Here is a 22,683-nt window from a genome sequence, read left to right as displayed (position 1 = left end):
AACTCTTTGATTTGGACAAAACTGGAACTTGGTGTGTTTTCTGAGCAACCTGCCCCACAACAGCATTGCTGGCCACATGTCAATATATTTGACACCAGTGTTCAATAATGCCCTTTCTCACAACTTCAGGAAACGTTTGTGCTACTTATTGTATGAGAACATTACAAGAAAACTCATTGGATTGTGTGGCAGTGGTAATGTATTCTCTATGAAAACTGTGTTGTAAGTTTATCAGGGCAAATAGTTTTATATTGGTACAGCCACTGAAAATATAAAATCATTAGTCATTGGTAAAAATGAAGCTGATAATGGTAGACCCTTTTGCAACTATTTATTATTCAGTTAATGATGTCCTTGTTTGTTTATATTAGAAGCAGAGATTTACTTAGAAAACAAATTTCTCTTTTTATCTCTTTTTATCTTTTTACTTAGAAAACAAATTTCTCTTTTCATAATCAATTATAAATGAATAAGATTATGTCAATGTATTGTATATGCTAATAATCAATTGGATAAGAGAGTTCTTTGCTGTGGGACTTCACAACAGAAATTCATTTCTCAATAAAAGTATTTTCAGAGAATGCCTGTTTGAACTACCACATAATGAATTCACAAGATTCCATGGTATTGCCTGGTTAAGTATGAATCCCTTTATCTGATGTGTCAAGAAATCAATTTATCACATTTGTAATTAAAATGTCAAGGGGATGAATAATATGTATGTGAAGATCCAGCTTATCATATATAATCACATAATAGAATTGCTACTTTTCTGGTTTGAACTGTGGTGATGGAATCAACAGTTACCTTGAAACAACAGAAATTTACTAACATCATTTGACATTGAAGTGAAAGTTTATTCTGTGTATTAAAGAGTTCTTGTGTTTCTCTTTATCTTTAAATCATAACACTATATGTCCTTAAAACAAATTCATATTTATATTTTGTGAGAAAATCAGATTATAAGTTTCATGCCCTCTTAATTACTTTATGAACTTCAGGTAACAATTGCAAATTGATCTCAATATTGCTCTTTCTTGTTGGTTGTAAAGTTTTGTTTTTTTGTAACTGAATTCTGTGAAATAGTAAAAGATATGGCAATACGGATCCTGTGTTTCTAGAGACACAGATGGTTTGGAATTGAATAGCAGCCCATTACATCCAGGAAGAAGAAAAGTTCTCTGGTTTATGGTTTTTACCTCCTCCTTCCTAAGATTGTTAGCTATCATTTATCATTGTGTTTACATTGCTGCATTTATTATAGTAGAGCTAAAGGGAAAATAAAACATTTCTTACAAAAAACTGCTCCTTAATGGGGGAAAACCAGAGCCTCAGCTTTGGGTCATACCGTTTCAGCAGCAGTAAATAAGATTTTTTCTTGAAATCTATTTTTCTTGGGTTCCTTCCATCTACTTGTCCATGAGGCAGAAATGTTCATATTCTGAAGAAGCTCCAGGCCACTGTGCTTCATGGTTCAAATCTTTTCTCTCCTGTTATATGCGGCTTCTATGGCACTGATATCATTAGCGATATGGTTAATTTATTCCTAACAATAGGACTTACTGAGGACAACTGTCAAACTTCTCCCAATATCCTTGGTAAGATTTTTTTGTTGTTGCTTAATTTTTCTTCTTAACAAAGACTACATGTTATTTCTACACTTTTGTTGATCAATTAAACTTCTTTGACAAATTATAGAAGAAATAGACATTTTGGCAATTCTGTTTTTCTTTAATGTTTCATGATGATCTATTATTCCCAGTGTCTCAAAGAATGATCATATGGATCTAGAAATCAATCACACTTTGTCTTCTAATTCACTTTTTTTTTTTTGACAGCAGGGATTAAACCAACAGCTTCCTGCACACTAAGCCAGTTCTCTACCACTAAGCTACATGCCCTGTCTTCTAAGTCAACATTGTTAAACTCTTGAGTTTATAGAAGAGAGATGGGCACAACTGAAATCCAAGAGAAATGCTGCTTTTGTAATTATGAGAAGTTTAATGGTGTTATTTGAAAAAAATATGTAATGATGCAATGATGCTCTATATAGGTAAGGTTTTCCAAGTCTCCAAAGAGTCTTTTTATTATTTTGCTATGACCTTGATACTAAAACACGAAGTATTGTATGTAAATAATCTGCCTACACCAAGAATTGAGGGATTTCTTACCAATATATAATCTCAGCTACTTTCTATCCCTCTGAAACCTACCTCTGAGTGTCAGATATTTAAATTACTGCTTTAATGACAAGGGTCAGAGGCAAAGTGAAAAAGGAGCATCAGCAGCAATCCACACAGTTTTTCTCACCAGTCAAGTGAAATAAGGTAAGTCTAATAGGAAGAACATACAGAAACAAGCTGCCTTTAGCCCATCTCTGCATTTTTTCTCAGGCTTCATGTAACAAGAGTATCAAAGGACAAATATTTATACATTATATTTAATTCCTATCAAAGATGCAAATCTCAAGACAGTGATCTGGCCCATAGACAGAGTCTTCTCCTTTGAGGATTAATCGAATGCAATCTCCTCAAAACAACAGCATCAATTCTTAGGTCATTATATGTCAGTCAGCTTGTCATCAATTTTACTGATATAAGGTACATATATAATTCAAATTATTTGATAATAATAAAATATACAATACTCTTCATTGTTGGTTTCATTTTGCCAATTGATACTTATAGAACATTTTAATTGATTTTTCCCAGGTTCTAGTATCATGGCCATATTATAATTACACTTGATGAAAGGGTATAGTTGTGGCATGAATGCTAGTTGATATTTTCATTTACATTAATGAGTAATATGAAAAAAACATTAAGGATGTAGGACAGAACTTCACACATTTTCAGCAAATTGAGTGACATTACTAAATGAAAATACAATTTTGAACACTGCATGACTACATCCTCAATATTTTTGTGCTATTCACTATGTACTATCTATAAGAACTACAAATTTTGACTTTAACATCCTTTTTTAATATCGTGTACATTAATAACCAACCAAACAATAATCAAGCTTAGAGTTAAGGACATTTGCAGATTTCTGTCATGTAAACACTGTCCTTGATTGAAGCTGTTAGGAACAGCCGCAGGTGTTAAGGAGCCCTTGCAGTGGAAGGTGTCAGGGCTATCTGCTTGACACGTCTGAGCACGCAGTTAAGAAGCACACTTATATTTCCACCATCTAGCTACAATAGAGTCACTGCCCCTGCAGGGGCACAGATAATAGTGAGATGTAGTAATCTAATTACAAAGGAGTAGAGCTTTTATTATTGTTTACTTCCGTTTTTAAAAAAATAATTTCATTGTTAGTTTGCATAATTAAAATTTTAATAATGGTTATGTTTAAAATCAGCTCACAAAATTTCTCAGATTTAAATGGTCTGTTCTTATGAGTCAGTACCAGCTAGTTCCTACCCATCACTGGGTGAGAGATACCCATGAGGGCATCAGGAATACCTTAATAACATTTTTATTGACCACTAACTTAATTCCTATTTTTACATCTGATAGAGGTGAGATGGGTCAGCTAATTCTTGAAAATTTTTATGAATTCTGCCGTGGAAGCTTTTTAAAGACTAAGCCAAAACCATAACATAGGTCTTAGATTTGGATTCATCAATTACTAGCTGTGTTGACCATAGTTAACTTGTTTGATTTTATCTGAGCCTTAGTTTCTTTATCTGTAATTATAGTGCCTGTAATAGGATTCTAGTGAACAAGAAATGGCAGGATGGAGGATAATGCTTAGCACAGAGCTTTGTACCTCATAAGTTCTTGATCAATGGTAGATATTCCTCTCCTCTTGTTCCACACCCTGATAACTTCTTATTTAGCTTACTCCCAGGCTTCTGGAGTCTAGCTTCATCCTGTCACCACCTTTGAAGTGTCTGTCTTCCTTTGGACCTGAGTTTGCTCTTTAGCATCATTAAGTATCCATGAAATTGAAAAAAGACCAACTCCAACTCTTATATATTTTATTTTCCAAAAATCAAAAGGATTACATGCATACAAGAATTGTAGCATCTGATTTTTTTTGTAGTAATTCTCAACTAAGAGGCAGTTTCCTTATATTACAATACATCCCAAGCAAAAATATGAATCTCAGAACACATAGAATAGTTTATTCTAGAACATATAGATGTAAACTGTGTCAGAATTTTATCTTGGAGAAAAAATGAGATACAGAGGAATCAGAAAAGAGCCAAAAATCATACCTCTATCTGTTTATTATCTATCTATCTATCTATAAATTTTCTGAAGTCTACAGCATGTGAAAGAAACCTCAGGAGAAACCTTCCATCAGAAAGTTAATGATCTTGGATCTTTGGATGCACTGGGGTTCACTACTAATACATAGTAACTTCTCTCCTAAAGTGATATCTAAAATTTTGAGCTATTTAAAATAAAAATTGACTGTAATGGAATTTACCAATCCTCAGAACTTCCTTGATCCTACCTTCTTTCTTTTCATATTCACTTTGTATGTGTTAAATCTCTGTCCTTTTTGTAACAGAGTTTGGCTGTCAGGAGGTTCTTTGCCTCACAAATTCAAAGAATATGATTCATAGACAAGCAAAAGGTAGATTAATGAGATTTATTTAAAGCAGAGAAAGACTCCTGCAGCAAGAGATGAGTCCTAAGGGAGGGTACCACTGGCAACTCTTTGCCTGGGGTATTTTAGGTAATTGGTGGGAACTATGGTAATGAGAGATGCTAACATGGAGCAATTAAGGTCTTTAACATCTGTATTGAATAAGCTAACCAGAAATGTATCATTTCAATCCTTTATTTACATAATTAAAAGGACAGGTCCAACCCTGTGGTTTGACATGGAGAGTAAGTGCTTCGGGCAAGGGTAAATTTGGTGATGAGCCATTCCTAGGGGTAGGTTTAGGGGTAGCTAAGGAAGAATTACTGTGATTAAATCTGTTAGTAACAGAAGCAGGTGTTAAGGAGCCCTTGTAGTTGAGCTGTCAGGAGCAGTAGTAAGGATGTCTCCAGACCTGGGGACCCTGTCCAGAATGGCATGATGTCCTCCTCCTCTCCTTCCCTTCTCTGAGGTGTGAAAAAACAGCCTCTACCTCAGAGCAAAGTCTGTCCAAGGAAGGGACAGGACCTTAGTCCTTGGAAAACCCCACAGAGCACTCCTAAGCACATTCCCACCCTGCTAAGTTGTTTATCTACAAATAACAGGAGAGATCTGCTGAGCCAGGTGTCCTTGACTCAGGCTAGGTGGGGATCCATAGCAGCCCCCTAGCAGCCACCAATCAGCATGAGACAGGGAAATACCTGGGATGCCAGATGACCCTCCCAGTGGTTTATGGTGGTTGATAACAAGTTGGGAAACCATGTAGTTCAGCACGTACACCCCTCTTGGCTCAAACCAATCAGTTCAAACGAATACCCCTTTTGTACTGACAAATCACCCCTACCCAACTTATTCCCGCCAGTGAATGTGCTAATCATGTTTTAGAGTTGTTATTTGATTTTCCCGTGGTGTGTGATGATTTGCTAAGGGATGCTATGATGTATGTGAAGTCCCTGCCTTCTCCAAAGAATGTATAAAACTGCTGCAAACCCTGGGCTCCGGGCCTCTCAGCGTCACCAGTTGCTGTGTGTGTGCGCGGAGGACCAAGCTAGCTCGCAATAAACACCTCTTTGCTGCTTGCATTGATCTTGGGTCTCTGGTGGTCTTTGGGGGTCCCGAATTCGAGCATAACAAGGTGCTTATCCTGTCTGCCTACCTATCTGCCTCATTCCCTCACTTTCGACTTTCTCATCCCCTGTCACCTGCATATCTGATGTTCCAATATTGTATTAAGAGAATCTTCATCTAGAGATGAAGCTTAACTTCTGCGTTTCTGGCAGACAACTCTCCAGAAATATTACCTGATCCAGTTTATTTTCTAATTTCCTCTGCTCAGAGCACTATGCTTGCTTCCTTTGTAGAATTCATCTCATCTACAAATCTGCTCATCATTAAAAACTTGGAGTATGTGGACCCTTTTTTATAATCAGTCATAGAACTATGAGCAGACTTTCTTTCAGGAGACAGCAAACCCTCAGAATTGTTATGAACTCTTTAGCCTCTGAAGGAAGAAAGTGTCCATTTGCATTGAACTTCAACTGCTTTTAAAGCTCATTTCTGGAGACTGTGATCCTGTGACCTACCCAGTCCAAAGCAACAAAGTCAGAGAAGAGGGATAGAGAGGAGCCAGGGACATGCCCTGATTTCTGCAGCAGATGATACCCTTGTTGCAAGCATGTATCCGTAAGACACTGGAACAGCCATGTCTGAATCTCTGCTTTTTTTCCTCCTCTTTCATGATCTTTATTTCTATCATCATATTATACAATTTCTTTCATCATCTTCATCTTTAGCAGCATCGTTAGTTCTACCTGATGTAACATTGCAGTAAAAAAGAGGATTCGAAGGAGAGTATTGTGAGGGAAAAGGAAATAGACCCAGGATGTGTAGGTGATTTTATTGGTGGCAGCAATAATAATTAGTAGTTATCATTTTTGGAGTACTTACTAAGTTACAAATACTAGTAAGTAGCTTGTGGGCATTGCTAGCAAATTCTTATGATTCATTATGATCAGCGTTATCTCCTTCAGCTTGCAAAGTGGGGAACTGAAGCTCAGAAGAGTTAAGCACAGAGGGCATATGTAAATGTTGAGTGATAAATGAAACCAGGTCTCCCTTTTTCAATGTTTATCTCTTTTTATACCCCCTGACTCTATAAAATAATAGAAAAAGAAAAATGGATAAAAGGGACAAAGACAAAGAAAAACGGAAAAGAGGAGAATGGAGGAGAGAAAGAAAACAAGCTGTGCTGCGTCTTGAATATATCAAGTAACACATTTGAACATGAATAGAGATGCATAGTCTCCAATACCCAGAAAAGATCCTTGGTAGGACTTAGAAAGTATACATAGGCTTGTGGGTAGGAGTGGGGAGGTGAGTGGTATAAGTGGGTGGGACACAGAAAGGCAGGGAGTCTTCTCTCAATTATATCCAGCAAGTGATGCTTAGGGAAAATTGGTACTGGCTGCTATCCCTTCTATGTTTTTTATAGGTTTATTCAAGCAGAGGGGAGAAGAGAAGTAATTGACCAGGTAGGGAATCAAAGTTGCTTTGTGAAGGAAACTGATAGTCATTTCTGATAAATGCCTTGGTTTAGATTTGGTGGTTTTCTTGTTGTCTCGAGTAAGAGTGAATGTGTTCCCACAAAAATAAATTGTTTGCTTCTCTATTTTAGTCATGGGCACAGATTTCTAGATTATTACAAATTCCTGATTCCTTTACATTGCTCTCTACTGATTTTCTCATTCGCTCTTGTATATGCAAAAAGAGTGAATGTGAAATGTGACCCCATTAGTTCCTGCACTGTCCCTTGCAAGTAACCATCCAGTGAGGGTGCATTAGAGAATGGTCAACAATTCTCCCATAGAATGTTGGCCTTCCTTCTACTCATTGCTACTTTTTTTCATGTCTCTCCCCCAAAATGATTATGAGCTGCCAGAGCATAAAGTATCTCATTTACTCATTCATTCATTCATATATGAAATTATATGTTAACTAATTATCAAAAACTCAAGAAAATATCAATCAAGATAGTTATATTCCAGATATTCTTGTTTTTTTCCCCATAGGACAGAAACTTGTTTCCTCTTTGAGAAGAATTTTCTAATATGTTCTTTTTAAAATGTATAACTACACTCCAAACCTGTTTGATTTTCCCTTATAGCATCTAGGGTTATGTGGTCCTTCTGTGTAAAATCCCTATTGGTGCTTTAGTTATCAGTCTAGAGTTAGACACCAAACTAGTGGGATCAAAATCTCTAAAAGAGTACTATAACAGAATTTCAGTGGTAATAATGTTCATGTGCTGTGGAACCTTATTCTCCATACAGGTTTCCTGATATTATCCTTGGATTAAAATGAGATGTGTTTTATCTCCTCCCACTCAATCGTACAAACTTCTTCCAATCAGAAGCAAATCTCATTTTAATGGCAATTATGTAACAGAATATTTATTTCATTGTCTTCCTATCATTGAATATAGCTAGAAGCAATAGCATATACTGTATATCTCAATGATATTTTTCACCTAACATTTCAGAATTTCTGCTATCTTGACCTCTTGGATAAGCTGATTACCTGTTTAGATTATTCTTAAAATGTCCATACTTTGTATTTGAGTCAAGGGAAAATTGTTTGCTTTTATGAATTGTATGCATTTTTTTTTCTAGCACAACCTCTCGAGTTATTGGATTCTAATTAAATGGAGGCTGCAAAACTTTCATTACTTTGAGATATTTTACAACTCCTCAAGTTTTAGACAGCAGTGTAAATAATTGTGGTCTATAGTGGAACAAATAATTTGGTTCAGTGGAGGGACAACTATGCTTCTACTGTGAAAAAGATAGTTTTTCATCCATTTGTAAATTCATGTCAAATATGCATCTTCTTTATATATGAACCTATCTTTGGAATTTCTCTAATTTGATGAGTTAAATAAAATCACTGCTGGGTTTCCATTTTTGTATCTACATGACAATAACAATTTTGCCTTTAAAAATTATTTTCGTTTAACAATCCCGGTATCTCAACCATGGAGCTAGAAGAGCTCTTTCCTTTTATTTGTATTCCACTTCAGCCACAAATATTTAGAAGCAAGTAATAACTCTCCTTTGGCTTTTGTCCTGAGGGCTTTGGTATCATGATATATTTTGAGTAAAAACTACCAAAGGCTTTCTAAGCTAGTTCTCTGGAAATCAGTTGCAGCATATTTAATAAAGTAGCAAAGGCTGTGGCCAAAGATGTGGCTGCTGGGAGAGTTTAGAGCTTAGGCAGGAAGGCAGACATTTCTGCTATGAAACAAATGCAGACATGAAGATATCACTCATTGGAAAGTGAGTGTCTATAAGCAGCTTTATAATTTTGTGAACTTCAAGGTAAAATCATTTATTTTTTACAATAAAATTCCTTATTGCTGTGAAATGCAAAACATCAATTATTAATAGGATTCTCCTTTACAAGGTAGCTCTCTTCATTTATTTCAAAGAGGGTTAATGCAATTATAATCTTTCTCGTGAATACCATTCATTTAATGCTAGTGAAGGCTACATTTACAGTGGGAAAAGACCAGTTTTTAAGTGCCCAAAATAAATATCACTATTAATTTTTTTTCACAAGAGAAACTGGAGTCTCAAGAAATATAAAATAATTCTTTTGGATCTCTTAAAAAATTGTTTATATCCCTATATATGCCTGTGTTGTGTGGAGTTTGGCAATCACTTTCCATAAGAAATATGAGGAGAGTAAGAGGGCTCATTTATATTCAGAATATTAATATTCAGGACTGCTTAAAAACATCTTTGTTCTGGTGGAACTCCTTGGAAAAAGGTTTCTAAGTGCATTTTGAAGGAAATTATGCTTAGTCTTTATCAAATGCTTCCATTTCTATGATAAGCTTTTGGCTCTGTGCCAAATGAAGGTAGAAAAACTACTTGAATGATAGGAATTGCAGAAAATTAGTTGGTAATATTTAAATGATAATTTTTAGCAGAAAAAAAGAACGAACTTGACAGTGACATTAAAATGTTTGAGAGGATCCTGATATTTGGCATGTGAACTTTATAATAACTATGTCTGTTCCTGAAGGAAATAGTTACAGCAGAAAAAGTGTATAAAAAGGAATTAATTTAGCCATGTAGACCCTGCCTGGTAATGCACACACTGTCTAAGAAATAGGCACTAACTAGCAATTCATTTCCTCTCCATCCTTATTCACAAAATAAAATGGTTGGTTGAGATAAGTCTGAAGGTCTTTTTAAGCTCAGTTATTCTCTGAGTCTATATTTTGGAGTTTGAGACCTCATTTTTATCTTTTGTTTTTTTTGGTTACCTCAACCAATTGGAAAAGATTGGGTAAAAAGATCTTAACTCGATAATGTCATTTAAAAACACTTAAGTTCTTGAATAGTAGGAAGAAAAATTAGTGAATTAGCCTGGAATATATAGTAAATATTATATAGTATATGCTATACCTTGGTGTATGGTAAGAGAAGGATGAGATAATCTTCATTGCTATTTCAATCCTTTAACAACAAGTGTTTATCACAAAAGACCACTGGTGAGAAAAATGAATAAGTGAAAATAGAAGACTATCCATGGCAGAGCTGTTTATTATTAACATGAATAAGAAATTGGAACAAAAATGAAAGCTTTTGTTGCCTAAACAAAAGAATATTATACAAAGAAAAAAAAAGAAATGAAAAATCTCAAATCTCTTAGTTATTCCCCCTTCAAGCAAGTGGGTTCAACTTTAGGAAGTTAACTTATTCAGTTCTTGGGGACACATTAATGGGAGAGCTTTCACTTGCTGCTTAGAAAATTGCAAGATTCATTAGTGACTAGAGTGGAGATGTATCTGTTGGATCCTAATTTGACCTGTGCATATCTTTAATAACAATAAAACAAAAACCCTGTCAGCCATAATGATATGTTGATTGTGAATATTTATAAATATAAATGGTCAAGATCAAGAAAATTAAAAAAATCATGCATTATCATGACATCCAGGTATAAACAATCTTATATGTTAACACCTACTTAATAAATTGTTATTTACCAAAAATGGAGCTTTTATACTAAAATGGATGCAATTTTAGAATCTCTCTTTTTTTACTTCTCAAGTAATTAATATTTGTGTACCATTAATGCTATTTTATTTTTTACTGTAAGGTATTCCATTGTTTGGGCATACTAAAATTTATTGAAATAAACTTTTTGAACTTATGTCTTTTCTATTTTTCACACTTATCTTTCCTTAAATTCTTTCAGTCAACAAATATTTATTGAGCATTTACTATATTCCAAACTCTGTGGTTAATGATGGAGATACCATGTAGAACAAGAGAAAAACAGAGACTTTGCTCACATGGAAGTGCAGTGTAGTGGGAGAGACAAACACAAACCTGAGACTCATCATACCGGAGACTCACCTACCTATTATCCCTTCTAATATACATCCTGAATCCCCATGATTCACTTGAACTTCTAATTCATTATATTTAAAATTTACTACTTATTTCCATTATGTTTTGTACCTACTTAAAAAACCTGGAAGTCCTTTCTATTCTATAATCTTATTGTCATTTCCCTATTATAGAGTCTCAGTCCCATAGGACTAATGCCATTATTTGTTCCCATTATGGAGAATGGTGGATTTCATTGTGGCATATTCTCGCGAGCACATATTTGGATCAATTTCATTCTCTAGTACCATCCCTTTATACCTTTCTAAAAAGTAGTATACCATTTTATGACCCTTGATCTTCTAGCACTCTGATTTTATCATTTAACTTTCCCACTAAATCTATTCTACAAATTTCATAAAATTTTCTTCCCCTGGATTCATCATTTTATCTCATTTTATAGATGTCTGCTGAGTTTGCCTCCTTTCCTCTTCAGCCTCCATGTAATAGTGTACACAAGCACTTAAGTCTTTGCTCTCTCCCTGCAGTTATGTCTGGTAAAAGCTCAATCCTAAATCAACCCAGCACCACTGCTAAACCATGCATGAGGAACCCTGCCTGTGAAAATTGCATAATCGTGTTGATTTCTGTTCCGATATGTTCATGGCCTCCAACCTCACTTAAGACATCCCTGCTGCCAGCACTCTCTATTATATTACCTGTTCCCTTTCCCATTCCCCAAAATAGTTACTCTAAAACTATAATTTCTTTCCCAGATGACTGACTCTATTTTCCCTCAACACAAGATAACCCTTCAGAGCACTAAACCAAAAAAAAGAAGTGAAGGCAATAGAGCCCATCAAATAGAACTCTTGGTGTCCACTTAGAAACATCAAAATTAGACTTTTTGCTGGTTTTTTCATCTTAGGGATTATGGTGGAAATTAAAAAGTGTATATTAAAGTGAAATTAACAGATATGTATCTGATAACAGTGAACCTGCTTTCTTTTCAAGCATCAAAGAAATAGTCCTTTAAATTTTAACATTGAAATCACAAAATACTACATTTTCTTATAATAAAATAATAAAACTACAAATTAATAATGAAAATTAATAAAAAATATTCTTATTTAAAAATGCTAAAATGAACACATTTGAAAAGATAAAGTAAAATCATATTTAGAAATAAAACAAATGAACATAGTACATATGAAAACTTTTTGAGATATAATTGTACTCAAATGAAAACACAGTTTTTAATATTTTCATCTCAAAATAATAAAGAAAAGGTTAAACCTTCAAACACAACGCTGAAAAAAGAAGAATTACCGATTCAGCTGGGCCACGGGTCGAGGGTTAGAGATTACACAGCTAAGCATGCCATTTACACTTCCCGGTGTATGCAGTCAGTGACACTTAATGCCACATATTGCACATGGTGGACAAGATGTGAGGTAAAGTGTTGCCAGCCAGCCATGGACTGTGTGTGTGAGCTGTGCGCATTTGAACGTGTGAGAGGACTGGTCTGGTGTTGCAGGATGATTGGGCTGTGCAACCCCAAACGTGCCTTCCCTCTTGCTCTGCCTGTGATCCCACACAGCACCTGAGATGGATGTAACTTGCCAAGACGTCAGTCAATCTGCTGATCACAAGACATCACCAAGCAAGACTCCACCCTTCGAAGCCCTACCCTTTGCCTTATTTGGATGGAATATTCTATCAAATGTCTTCTCCCCAATAAATAGGGGGTTTCCTGGTGTGCTCTCTCTCTCTCTCTTTTTCTTTCCAGCACTGGCCAGTGTGGAGCTGACCCTTGGGGTCACTGAGCTGTCCCGCCCTCATTCTTAGAAAATCATGTTTGCATGCTGCATGGTTTCTTCGCCATTTTCTTAGTTATTGATGCAGCCAGCTCCTTTGAACCCAGCTTATCTTGCCATCCTAGCCAGCTGGCGACAACAAAGCAACAGGCACTGGGGCGGTTTTTCCTTTTCCCTAGTTTCTGTGTAAGACTTGTACATGGAGCGTGATCCTTTCTGTACAGTCAGGGCCTTTAAAAAGTGGAGAAGAACAACTGAATTCTGGTTGAAAATCTTTCTTTATGTTGTTAGGTTTTCACATCCATACTGGAAAACGTGAGCAAGCAATGTAAGTATGTATGCTTGAGGGGAGTGTTTGGAAGTATGTAAGTCCTGCTTATGCCTTCACAGGGAGGAAAGCAGCGGGGATGTAGGCATCTCTGATTAATATCCCTGGAACCACCTCCTCAGCATTCATAGCAAACTGGTCTCCCTTTAAAAATAGAAAAGCCAGGAAATAATAGTGGTAGATGTGGCAATTAATTACTTTGAAAAATGAAAACTAAGGTTGATAATTGGTTTCTTAAAAGAGCCATTAAAATAGTCTCGCCTAATCAAGACTAGCTTAATAAACTGGGGAGTACAGACAGTGGTGGAAATATAACATTCAAATTTAAAAAGCAGACATAGCTGTTTCTTGGAATTATAGTGCTTATTTTTCTTTCTCTTGCTTCATTATTCAATTCTTTCTACTTCCTGGGAACCAACGCTTTGCAAACATTTCTACCTCCCTAACTTCCCAAAGAGCTTACTTTCTGTAAGTGGGTGTGTCTGTGTACTAGCTCATCTCAGAAGTTCTCTGGGGCTCAGTATATCCCTGGAATGAGGCCTGAGGTGTTGCCGCTGGGCCTGGGTCAGCTACCTGCATAGAGAAGAGCTTGGGGAGAGGATAGCCCTCCCAATTCAAGGTCAGATCCCACTCTGCTTCTGCCATACGTGGCCTAAGAAGTGGTGAAAGGGGTTCATTGTGCTGCTCCAGACTGTGATCTGTGGGTTAAGCAACATGTAAACAAGAGCCAAAATCCATTGCTGCCTTGGCCCTGTGCTTGCTGTGTTGATGTTGCCTTTTTTTCTCCAAGGCCCTGATGCAGAGTTTGAGATAGGTAATACAGAATTTCTGATGGTAAAGTTCATTTACTTTTGCCATATTTATCTTCACCATTTAACAATTTCCTCCTCATTTTAATTGTTTTATTTTCAACTTTAATTTATGTGGTTGTATGAATTCTCCTCTTCATCTCTAACTTTGGCACAAAGTAATTAAATCTCCAGACTTAGAACCCATTGCTTTTTCATTTCAGCTTTACAGAACTAGTAATAAAGAGAGAAAAACCATTATTCCCCTTGGCAGAACTTATCTTTATTAATATTATTTTCAAAACAGGAAATTACTAAGTGTCCAAAACTTTGAGATGGAAATTATATTTTTTTAAAAAAAGATATTCTTTTAATTTTCTACTTCATGAAACATTAATGAATAACCAACTATTACCTTGTTTTAGTCAGCTTGTTCACTGCTGTGACTAAAAGATCTGACCAGAACAATTTTAGGAAGGAGGAAAAATTTATTTAAAGGGGACACAGTTTCAGAGGTCTTAGTCCATACAGGGTCAGCTCCCTTCCTTGGGGCTCGAGGTAAGGCAGAACATCATGGCGGAAAAGTATGGTACAGCGAAGCAGCTCACATCATGATCAGAAAGCAAAAAGAGAGTTTCTACTCTCCTGATACAAAATATATACCCTCAAAGCCAAGCTTCCAAGTCCCACCTCCTCCAGCCACACCCTTGCACATCAGTTATCACTCAGTTATTCCCTAACAGGGGATTAATTCACTGATTGGGTTAAGACTCTCACAACCCAATAATTTCTCCTCTGAACCTTCTTGCATTGTCTCACATGTGAGCTTTTGGGGGACACTTCACATTCAAACCATAACATACCTTCACAACTTTTCCAACTTTTGGCTGTTGAAGTCCCTTTTACTGAGATATTCAGAGCAATGGAGACTACACTCCTGACTTAGGAAGGACAGACTGGTTAAGGTCACCATGGTCTACCTCTGCAGGTGTGGCTGCCAGCAACTCCTCAGGTGTCTAGTTGACCTGTCTCCTCTTGAAAAGCCAGTGTAATTGGAAATGACAGCATCAAGTAGAAATATGTCTCATATCATCTGTATTACCATCCAAGAATGAAAATGTATTTACTAATAAAAGTCGTTCATTGTTCTAAGCAGGCAATATCTATATGATGTCCATCTGAGATAGACAGATTGAAGTCACTCATATGTTTTTGTTCCTTTCCAATATTGAAGGATTCACAGAAGAAATCCTACTAGTCAGAGTATTAACTAAACCACTCAGATATCATTATGTTCAAGCAATGCAAAAGATTTCTAAGGTGAGAATACATTGAACATCTTCAGTTCTTTCTTTTTGTTGGTTCACTCAACCTGAATTGTCCTTTGTGCTGTCTTCTGGAGAGCAGATTTTAAAAAAACTTTTTAAAATTTTTTTATTTATTCTACTTTGTTATATATGACAGCAGAATGGAATTCAATTCATATCACACAATAGAGCATAATTTTTCATGTCTCTGGTTGTACGCAAAGTAGGGTCACACCATTCATTTTTTCATACATGTACTTAGGGTAATTATGTCCATCTCATTCTATCATCTTTCGTACCCCCATACCCCATCCCTGTACCTCCCTCCCCTTTGCCCTATCTAAAGTTTGTCTATTCCTCCCATGCCCCCCTCCATCCTCACTATGAATCAGCATCCTTATATCAGAGAAGATATTCAGCATTTGGTTTTTTTGGGTTTGGCTTACTTAGCATTATATTCTCCAACTCCATCCATTTACCTGCAAATGCCATGATTTTATTCTTTTTTAATGCTGAGTAATATTCCATTATATATTCCACATTTTCTTTATCCATTAAACTACTGAACTGTGTCTAGGTTGGATCCTCAATTTAGCTATTGTGAATTGTGCTGCTATAAACACTGATGTGGCTGTGTCCTTGTAAAATGCTGTTTTGGGGTATAAACCAAGGAGTGGGAGAGCTGGGTGAAATTGTGCTTCCATTCCCAGTTTTCCAAGGAATCTCCATACTACTTTCCAGATTGGTCACACCAATTTACAGTCCCACCAGCAATGTAAGAGTGTGCCCTTTCCCTACATCCTTGCAAACACTTATCATTGTTTGTATTCTTCAGAGCTGCCATTCTGACTGGAGTGTGATGAAATCTTAGAGTAGTGTTGATTTGCATTTTTCCAATTACTAGAGATGTTGAACATTTTTTTTATGCATTTTTTGATTGATTATATATCATCTTCTGAGAAGTGTCTGTTCAGTTCCTTGGCCCATTTATTGATTGTATTATTTGGGATTTTTTTTTTCGTTTGTTTTTAAAATTTTTGAATTCTTTATATATCCTAGAGATTAGTGCTCTATCTGATGTGCATAAAAATTTGCTTCCATCCTGTATGCTCTCTATTCACCTCACTGATTGTTTCTTTTGCTGAGAACAGCAGATTTTTATTAAAGTCATCATGATGGCATAGTTAGAGCCACAGCAGCTGTGATGCAGCCAGATCACCTGCTGCTCTTCTATATAAGTACCTGTAAGTGGTTGGTCATCATTTTTTTCTAAAGATCTCTCTCCCACAGAGTATGAAGAATCGATTCTTACTGTTCATTTTGTTGAAAAGAAAGAAAAGACTCAAATTATTGCTGGATACCAAGTTATCACTTAAATAAGGCTTTATTTGAATGCTTACTTCTGGGCCTTTTATGTGGAACTTAGAGATAGTTTTCTGATGAACTAGGTCTTCTATTTCTTTGTGATTTTTTTAAATGTTGCCATCTAAAATGACTTAAAAGATATTTCTTTTAGTCAGAATATATTTTTTTCTTTGGTTCTTGTATTCCCCTGAAAATAGAGGAGCAAAAGTATTCATTTATTCCTTCTGTTGTGAAAGCAATGGAAATATTTTCCTGTTTAATTTTTTTTCCATTCAATTTCTTTTGAGTTTGACATGGGAACTGAAGGCATAGAGGAGTGCATGCCTATAGTAATGACATTCCCTGAGTTTCTGTTGGCCAGATTTAATTTGGATGTGTAGACCACAGAGACAGACTGAGAAATCAGCAGAGTGCTGTGTTGCCATATATACCACATGTCCAGGGTGTCAAAACATCCACTATCTGTGTAAGGAATTTAATCAATGTACACAGTTAAATGTGAATTGTGCAATTCTTTTCCCCTGCTTGGTACTATATCTATGAGTAAACTCAGAAATCAGAAAAGTTCTTTACCAGTTATTTACCTGTCTTTTGTTTAAAAAATTTTGTCACTGTAATTAATGTGTATTCATAAATATATGTTAGAGAGTAATGCTGACTTCAATGCTATGCAAAGCTTTCATTTCAACAGTCTAGGGAATATTTTTATTCATTTTCCTCTGCTTTCATTATTTTTTGTTCTGGCACCCCAGTGCTATCTGGAAGTGAATTAAATAGCTTAGAAGCTGTGATTCTATAACTATCAAGATATTGAGATGAAAATGACTATCTGGAGGTGTTTACATATAGAAGGAGCTCTCCAATGTACTCATGTGCATGGTAACCCCCCAAATAAGCAGGCAGTTTGTAGACACCTTAGTGTTTATATCTATATATATCTATATCTATATCTATATCTATCTATCTATCTATCTATCTATCTATCTATCTATCTATATGTTGTAGATGAACACAATACCTTTACATTTTTTATTTTTTTGTGGTGCTGAGAATTGAACCCAGTGCTTCACATGTGCTAGGCCAGTGCTCTGCTACTGAGCCACAACCCTAGCCCAATGCATTAGTTTTTACAACATTAGAAACTACTCAAATTTCAGAGCACTGTGGAGTTAAAATTAAAAAAAAATATTTAAACAGATTAGAATGACAATAGTTTGGTGACATGACTTCCTTTTCTAGCACTAGAAACATTGTACTTCACAAAAATATGTTTTAATGAAAATAACAGAAACAAAGTTAAAAATTGTGCCCCATGTAAAAAATGATGCACTTCCACCCTCCAGTCAATTCCATAAAGTATTAATAGAATGAGAAAGTAGTGTTCAAAGTACTGTAATGAGGTTTCTCCAAATGGAACAGATAAGCTAGGCATGATGGTGCATGCCTATAATTCCAGAGGCTCAGGAGGCTGAGACAGGAGGATTGTGAGTCCAAAGCCAGCCTCAGCAAAAGTGAGATGCTAAGCAACTCAGTGAGACCCTATCTCTAAAAAAAATACAAAATAGGGCTGGGGATATGGCTCAGTGGTTTCAAGCGCCTGGTGTTCAATCCTTGGTATATTCCCCTCCCCTGCAAAAAAAAAAAAAAAATTAAAAAAAGGAACAGGTCACAGAGGACACAGTCCGGCTTGATTTACAATGAATGGAGAACTACATTAGCTGTTCTCACCAACTAAAGATTAAATTTTATTTGAAACATGTTACTTCTTTGTCATGTTTGCCTCTATTAGTCATTTCAAAAATTATTTGCACTGGGCATAATAATACATGCCTGTAATCCCAGTGGTTCTGAAGGCTGAGGCAGGGGAATTGCAAATTCAAAGCCATCCTCAGCAATTTAGTGAGGCCCTAAGCAACTTAGCAAGTCCTGTCTCAAAACAAAAAAATAAATAAACAAACAAAAAAAGGGCTGGGGATGTGGCTCAGTGGGTAAGTGGTCCTGGTTTCGATCCCTGGCCAAAAAAAAAAAAGAAAGAAAAAGAAAAAGAAATGCTCCTTACTAACTTAGGCTACTAACTTACTTACTAAGGCTACTAACCTATTTTCAAATAATGTCACATTCTGAGGTATAGGGGCTATGTGATTTTTCTACTGTGTTATTGTGGAAAAATTTGGTTTTGATCTACTAAACTAATTTTGCCACACACTAATATAAACAAGCCCCAGTTGGAAAGACACTTCTTTAGAACAAGAAATAAGCATGCACATGAATATTTACAGTATACTATGACGTGTATTCATACAAGAATATAACATGAGAAAAATTTGTTTAGGCAAGTAATTAAAAACTGCATAGAGTGGTGATTCTAGTTGAGTTTTAAAGAATAAATAGGAATCATCAATGAGGTGCGCAAAGATTTTCAGGAAAGATGAATGAGAAGAAAGTCAGTATGCAACGATTACTTGATTTTTAGAGGATAAATAGGAATTCATGGAATAATAAGGTCAGTTTGTAAAAAGGTCTTATAGGTCATGCTAAGAAGTTTGGTTTTTACTATTATGTAATAATTGAGAACTATAAACAATAGCAATGGGTAAGAATTATTTGGGCTCAAATTCCAATGGAATCTTGAGTCACTTTTTCCTTAACCTTGGTTTTCAAATATGTGACTAAGAATAACAACACCTGACCTGCCTTATTGATACATTATAGGACTAAGTGAGTCTTCCCTGTAAAGAATCTGACCTAGTACATAGTAAGCCTACAATAAGGGTTACTTCTTTTGTAATTATTATTGAAAGATTTTAAGCTAGGAAGTAAAAGCAAGTGAACAACTGTGACTGGATGGTTTGAAGGTCATTACATATAACTTTAGAGGAGACTAAAGCCACTGGTTGAAGAGAAAAACTGATCAACCAGTGCTAGAGAATAGTCTACCAAAGTTCATCTGTCATGTAATTCTTCTTCTCTGAGGAAGGTAACCTGGAATAGGTAGTTGTTCAGGTTTCTACAGACATGACATGCACTGCTTCTTGACAGTCGAGACAATTCTTCATCATTTTATAGCCTAACTCCCAGGGTAGAGCAGTCTTTCTACCTCACAAATGTATCTTCAAGGGAAGCCACTGGAGATGTGTCATTACAATTGCAACCTCAAAAGATGTTTTTTCTTAAAAAGGCAAGTTTCAAATAGGGCACATTAAAATGATGTTCTATAATTATTGTCATTCTATTTTGTACCATCTAAATATGACATTTCACATAAAACATTTCAGAATCTAAGATTTGCTCAAAGTCAAAAATTTAAAATACATTTTTATTGGGCTGGAGTTGTGGCTCAGTGGTAGAGCGCTTGCCTAGCATGCGTGAGTCACTGGGTTGGATTTTCAGCAACACATATAAATAAAATAAAGGTCCATTGACCAACTAAAAAACATATTAAAAAAATAAAATTGTATCATTGTTTGGGATTCATGCTGGGATTAAATACTCTAGAGATATCATAATGCAATCCTTTTCTTTTGTGTAAGCAAAGTTCATTTTTCCTCAGTGCCTCTGCACCCTACCCCTTGACTCTAAGTAATAAAAATGGAAAATTCTGAACTCGAATTAGTAGCTGTTAGTGCAGGTTCACTTCGCGTGCTGGATGTATCTGGGAAGAGGACCCACGGGCAGTGGAGCTAGCCAGCCAAAGGATGAATGGATATCAAAAGGAAAGGGGAGAAAAAAAGCTCAATTCAAGGCGGGCCAATTGAGGGTCCTGGGAGCAGCCCCTGCAGTCTCTGTTGCCAGCTCAAGCCCGCAGGGGGCGACGAGTGAACTCTGTTTTCCCAAAGTCTGGCAAAACTCACCAGTTAACTGATGCGCTGGCGTGAACATACCCCGATTCCTGCTCCGCAGCTTTCTGAAGGTTTCATTTCTCATTTGTCCTCGGGCAGTCGCGAGGCTGCAGAGCTGGGTGATGCATTGACCGAGCAGCAGAGATTCTGCAAAGGATTATTTTGCTCTTGCTAAAGGCGGCCCTGTGGAGTGTATCTGTGAAGGTCACTTGCACATGCTTCTGGCTGTGGCTCTGAAAGAATTCACTTTCAGGGCCTGGAAACTAAGGTCAGAGAACGCGCAAGGCAATAGGAAGGTTTTGTAAATATCTCCTTGGGCAGAAAAAGACTAATGATTGTAAACAGATGATGGTCTGGGCCTATTTTAGCACACTAAATGGGGGTGAGGTGGGTGGGAGGGAGATGTGGGGGACAGAACTTTAATTTACATACCACAGTTTCTTATTAATACAACATCTGTACATAATAACAACTGCTAATGGGTTAAATCTCATGTGGATAGTCCAGAGTAAAAAGAATTTTTATATCCCTCAGTTTTTTTTTAGTGCTTGCAAAGAGAGATGCCCTTGCTTAGTTTGGTAAACTTTTCAAGCGTTTTGGAAACTAAGCTTTCTGTCCTCCAGATTTTCATGGATGCTTAAAGCACATCATTACTGATGATAATCATGTACAATGATACCTACATGCAATTTGTTACACATATTGGTGAATACATTTTCTGACTTATATTTTTAAAAATAAGGAAGACCAGTTGGTTACAAGTTTTTGTGTTTTCAAATAAAATTTTTGTTATATTCTATCACAAAATAACACATATTATCAAAATTTTATGAAATAGACTAAAGAAAAAAAAAAGATAAACACTACCATAGACATACTGTCCTGATATCAAAAAAGGTATAATTTGTATCACAGATTACTTCCTTCGGAATTTTCCATAGGGCTAAGTTCAGAGTCTTGCATAGAGAAGGTCCATGGTTTTTACCTTGACTATCTAACATCTGTGGGACTAAAAAAAAAAAACATAAGCAGAATGCACATATATGGAATCTGCCTCAGTCTTATGTTTTGGATTTTTTTAAATGGTGGCATAGGTGGTAGAATTAAAAAAAAAAAAAACTTAATGATTCTGTCAATGTTGCAAGGTGATGAATCCAATACTGAAAAACAGCATCTAGATCAAATCCAAAGTTTTGGTATAAAATAAAAGTGGTCCACAAACAGGATATAATAATCCTTTTCCTTAACTATGGCATTTGCATGTACTCAAGCCAATAGGGAATTACTGTGCAAAGGAATGTCTTGAGAGTTCAGCCTGGATCTCTTTGAACAAAGCATGGTCCATGCTTTTATTTAATGACCACCTTCCTAGACATTTAAGGTTGGCTATTCCATGTGTCACTACAGCATCTAAGAGCAAGCTTTGGTACATGCTTTGAATTATTGAGCTATCTTTATTTTCTATTAACTGAACTATGCTTTCTCTGAATTCTTTTTAGTTTGGAAATACGTGGAATACATCTTTTGGCTTCTTTGTCTTTAGTGTCCCATTAAATCTGATTCTGACTTTTCTCAATGTCTTCCTCTTAGATATTCTTTTTTCTTGTAGTAGCTGGAGCGCTAAGGGTTTGCTCATAGAGGATCTTCGAACTCAAAAACCAAGTTGTTAAGAAATACCAAATTTAATTGTCCTACAATTTTTCTTTTCACTTTGGAGGCCCCCCACATTTTTTCTTTAAGATTCTGTATATAGGTCTACAGTGTTCAATTTTCTTCATCCACTCAACAGATCCTGATTGAGTACTTATTATGTCTAGGTACTGATTGATGTTCTGGGAATACAACAATTAATAAAACGTAATAGTCACATGGATCTTACAATCTAGTGTGTATGGGGTATTGAAAAGAAAACAATAAGTATATAATGTCAGGTGCTGATTTGTGTCACAGGAAAAAGTAAACAGCTTAGGTAGGTATGATCAGTGGGAGGACCGGTTTTATACATGGTGGCCAGAGAAAGATCTCCTGAGGGTGGTGGTGTCTGTTTTATATACGATAGCCAGAGAAGGCTTCTCTTTGTTCAGAGAATCTAAGGCTGGAGGAAGTAAGCTATGCATACATCTGAGACAAAGGGGACAGTGTGGATAGGTACAATGATGGCAGAAAGGTAGAAGATCAGATCAGGACATCTTTCAGGGAAACAATGAGATTATGTGGAGACTTTCAGGAAAAAGTAAGAGTT

Source organism: Marmota flaviventris, chromosome 4 (genome assembly GCF_047511675.1).
Source record: "Marmota flaviventris isolate mMarFla1 chromosome 4, mMarFla1.hap1, whole genome shotgun sequence".
In the NCBI taxonomy this organism is placed as follows: Eukaryota; Metazoa; Chordata; class Mammalia; order Rodentia; family Sciuridae; genus Marmota; species Marmota flaviventris.
This window is presented reverse-complemented; position numbering follows the sequence as displayed.